A 5,269-nucleotide genomic window follows, 5' to 3' on the forward strand; every position below is an offset into this window, starting at 1 on the left:
AAAGGGAACACTCTTGCACTGTTGGTGGGAATGTAAATTGATACAGCCACTATGGAGAACAGTATGGAGGTTCCTTAAAAAACTACAAATAGAACTACCATACCACCCAGCAATCCCACTACTGGGCATATACCCTGAGAAAACCATAATTCAAAAAGAGTCATGTACCATAATGTTCATTGCAGCTCTATTTACAATAGCCAGGACATGGAAGCAACCTAAGTGTCCATCAACAGATGAATGGATAAAGAAGATGTGGCACATATATACCATGGAATATTACTCGGCCATAAAAATAAACGAAATTTAGTTATTTGCAGTGAGGTGGATGGACCTGGAGTCTGTCATACAGAGTGAAGTAAGTAAGAAGGAGAAAAACAAATTCCGTATGCTAACACATATATATGGAATCAAAGAAAAAAAATGTCACGAAGAGCCTAGGGGTAGGACAGGAGTAAAACATAGGCCTACTAGAGAATGGACTTGAGGATATGGGGAGGGGGAAGGGTAAGCTGCGACGAAGTGAGAGAGTGGCATGGACATATATACACTACCAAACGTAAAATAGATAGCTAGTGGGAAGCAGCCACATGGCACAGGGAGATCAGCTAGGTGGTTTGTGACCACATAGAGGGGTGGTATAGGGAGGGTGGGAGGGAGGGAGAAGCAAGAGGGAAGAGATAGGGGAACATATGTATATGTATAACTTATTCACATTGTTGTAAAGCAAAAACTAACACACCATTGTAAAGCAATTATACTCCAAAATTGATGTTAAAAAAACCCGCATAATCAATGATAATGATGATGAAAGTAATAATTAATAAAAATATTGGATAGTTATTTAATGGTTTTCTATATGCACACATAAACGCAATTCTTTCACACCTAGTTATACATGGGACATACGTGATAAACAAAATCAACATCCCTATTTCTGGATTGTCCAAGCAACAGATCCCATGAATGTATCCTTGTCCCACCACACAATTCCCAATGCCCCCCACAGTTAAATGTTTCCAATTTGAATCCATTAGTGCCTTTAGAAACCTTAAACAAGCAAAAACAACAAATATATATATATATATATAGGGGAGCACTCTTTTCTATATGAATTGAAATAAAAAGAATATTAACATCAAGATTAAGAGAGAGAAGCCCAACACATTTCTGGATTTATCCCATGATCACTATTTCAGTATTTTAGATAAAATACTAAATATCCATTTTCTAAAAATAAAGCAAACAAAGTAACAACAAGAAAAAGCAACAACAACATGTGCCCTGTGCCTTTATGGACAAATACTGTTCTCTTAAGTATTGAATCTAACATTCAATATCTTGATGTCTCTAAAAATCAAATTGATTACATTTGTAAAATAAAGATAAGATATAGTTATCAACATGAGTTAGCTAATAGAATTGAACTGGGTATCCCCTTAAATTCCCACTGAAAGTGTAATACATCTTTGATGAATTTGAATGAAAGTATGTTCAGTAAAAGATCTACATTTTAAAATTCAATCCAAAGATTTGAATTGCTGAGATTAATGAAAGAGTGAATAATTTAAATCAGGATTTTACCACGTTTTAGAGTTAATCAATATCTACACAAATGTGATACATCACAAGCATATAATGAAACCTGAGATTTTTTTCAAATAATCATAATGACTTAACATTTGTTGAATTTTTACTCAGTGTCAGGCACTGGAGTAAGCAATGTAATGCATTATTTTATTTAATGAAGATACAATTACTCTCCACACTTTACCAATGAGGAAACTAAGAATCAGTAAGGACAAGAGGCAGTATTCTAGCCTAGGTCTACCTTATGCCCAAGCTTTTGTTCTTAACCACCTTGATGTAATACATCCTGCACTATTTCTGGTAGGTTTCAGTGACCCATTTAAAATTATATCTATTTTCAGTTATCAGTAACATACAGTAGTAAGTTTCTTGACCATAGAATTATATTCCAGAAATATAATACATCTAAAAATAACTCTTAATAGGTTGAATTTATATTGTAAATAAGAAAATACTGAAAATTTCTGATTTTTGATGGCTGTAGTAATAAATATATACACAATGTTGAGAATAAGAGTCAAAAACTTAAACTCCTTCAGTGATAACTTTTACTCTGTAAGGACTGTACAGAATAGAGACCAAATAATCAACCTTAACCATACTATGATTAAACATAGCAATCCAGTTTTACATAATCAAGATCAAGATTCTGAACACTAGTATTTTTATTTTTTATATTCATTAGCATCCTGTTTGAGTCTTGGTGTTACAGAACAAAAGCTTTCTGGTGAGATATAGTAGATGTAAACATATTTACATAAATTTTCATATAGAGTGTGAATTGATTAAGGCTTTCTTTCACTGATAAAATACTTTAGTGTTATATTTAATACTATTATCATTATTACAAATATCTAACATTCATTGAGTGCTTACTAAGTGATTGGAATTGGCATTTTATATGCATTATGTCATTTAATGCTGACAATAACCCTGACACAAATACAACCATTATCGCCATTTGCAGAGAAGGAAACTAAGGACAAGTTATTTGTCTGATAAGAGCTGGAACCAGAGCGTGAACCCTGGCCTTTCTCTTATGCTCTTAAGCATTCTGCTCTATTGTCTCAATTCAGTTTAGCTAGTACTTACTATGGATGAACATTTGTGATATCAGTTCTGGTGGCTCCAGGATACACAAAAAAAGAATTGCCTACTGCCCCTTTTCTTGAGAAGGTTGAGTTGGTATATTCCTCATAATTTCCCTGGGAAAGGCCTATGAGCCTATATCATTTATTTGTTGGTCTCTCTTTTTTTACACCATGGTAAATTCAGTCTTTGCTCTCCTTTACTTGCCGAAAGATATTTTACTTTTTTAAAGATTATGCTTCTAAGATGCTATTTGGCAGTTGCCAACATAACAAAATTTAGGTTACTTTTTTTTAACATCTTTATTGGAATATAATTGCTTTACAATGGTGTGTTAGTTTCTGCTTTATAACAAAGTGAATCAGCTATACATATACATCATATATCCCCATATCTCCTCCCTCTTGTGCCTCCCTCCCACCCTCCATATACCACACCTCTAGGTGGACACAAAGCACTGAGCTGCTCTCCCTATGCTATGTGGCTGCTTCCCACTAGTGATATTTTTATATTTGGTAGTGTGTATATGTCCGTGCCACTCTCTCACTCCGTCCCACTTATCCTTCCCCCTACCTGTGTCCTCAAGTCCACTCTCTATGTCTGCATCTTTACTCCTGTCCTGCCCTTAGGTTCTTCAGAACCATTTATTTTTTTAGATTCCATATATATATGTTAGTATATGGTACTTGTTTTTCTCTTTCTGACTTACTTCACTCTGTATGACAGTCTCTAGGTCCATCCACCTCACTACAAATAACTAAATTTCGTTTTTTTTTCTGGCTGAGTAATATTCCATTGTATATATGTGCCACATCTTATTTATCCATTCATCTGTCGCTGGACACTTAGGTTGCTTCCATGTCGTAACTATTGTAAATAGAGCTGCAATGAATATTGTGGTACATGACTCTTTTTGAATTATGGTTTTCTCAGGGTATATGCCCAGTAGTGGGATTGCTGGGTCGTATGGTAGTTTTATTTTTAGTTCTTTAAGGAACCTCCATACTGTTCTCCATAGTGGATGTATCAATTTACATTCCCAACAACAGTGAAAGAGGGCTCCTTTTTCTCCACACCCTCTCCAACATTTAGTGTTTGTAGATTGTTTGATGATGACCATTCTGACAGGTGTGGGGTGATGCCTCATTGTACATTTGATTTACATTTCTCTAATGATTAGTGACGGCGAGCATCCTTTCATGTGTTTGTTGGCAATCTGTATATCTTTGAAGAAGTATCTATTTAGGTCTTCTGGCAATTTTTGGATAGGGTTGTTTGTTTTTTTGATATTGAGCTACATGATCTGCTTGTAAATTTTGGAGATTAATCCTTTGTCAGTTGCTTCATTTGCAAGTATTTTCTCCCATTCTAAGGGTTGTCTTTCATCTTGCTTATGGTTTCCTTTGCTGTGCAAAAGCTTTTAAGTTTCACTGGATCCCATTTATTTATTTTTGGTTTTATTTACATTTTTATAGGAGATGGATCATAAAGAATCTTTTTGTGATTTATGTCATAGAATGTTCTGCCTATGTATTCATAAGAGTTTTATAGTGTCTGGCCTTACATTAAGTTTTTAATCCATTTTGAGTTTATTTTTGTGTATGGTGTTAGGGATTGTTCTAATTTCATTCTTTTATATGTAGCTGTAGAGTTTTCCCAGCAACACATATTGAAGAGGCTGTCTTTTCTCCATTGTATATTCCTGCTTCCTTTGTTAAACATAAGGTGACCATATGTGCGTGGGTTTATCTCTGGGCTTTTTATCCTGCTCCATTGATCTATATTTCTGTTTTTGTGCCAGTACCATACTGTCTTGATTACTGTAGCTTTGTAATATATTCTGAAGTCTTGGAGCCTGATTCCTCCAGCTCCGTTTTTCTTTCTTAAGATTGCTTTGGCTATTCAGGGTCTTTGGTGTTTCTATACATGTTGTGAAATTTTCTCTTCAAGTTCTGTGATAAATGCCATTGGTAGTTTGATAGGGTTTGCATTGAAACTGTAGATTGCTTTGGGTTGTAGAGTCATTTTCACAATGTTGATTCTTCCAATCTAAGAATATGGTATAACTCTCCATCTGTTTGTATCAACTTTAATTTCTTTCATCAGTGTCTTATAGTTTTCTTCATACAGGTCTTTTGTTGCAATGGTAAATGGGAGTGTTTTCTTAATTTCACTCTCAGATTTTTCATCATTAGTGTATAAGAATGCCAGAGATTTCTGTGCATTAATTTTGTATCCTGCTACTTTCCAAATTCATTGATTAACTCTAGTAGTTTTCTGGTAGAATCTTTAGGATTCTCTATGTATAGTATCATGTCATCTGCAAACAGTGACAGTTTTATTTCTTCATTTCCGATTTGGATTCCTTGTATTTATTTTTCTTCTCTGATTGGTGTGCTTAAAACTTGCATAACTATGTTCAATAATAGAGGTGAGAGTGCGCAACCTTGTCTTCTTCCTGATCTTAGTGGAAAAGGTTTCAGTTTCACCATAGAGAATGATGTTGGCTGTGGGTTTGTCATATATGGCCTTTATTATGTTGAGGAAAGTTCCCTCTATGCCTACTTTCTGGGTTTTTTTAAAATAATAA

This window comes from Physeter macrocephalus, chromosome 21 (genome assembly GCF_002837175.3).
Source record: "Physeter macrocephalus isolate SW-GA chromosome 21, ASM283717v5, whole genome shotgun sequence".
Lineage (NCBI taxonomy): Eukaryota > Metazoa > Chordata > Mammalia > Artiodactyla > Physeteridae > Physeter > Physeter macrocephalus.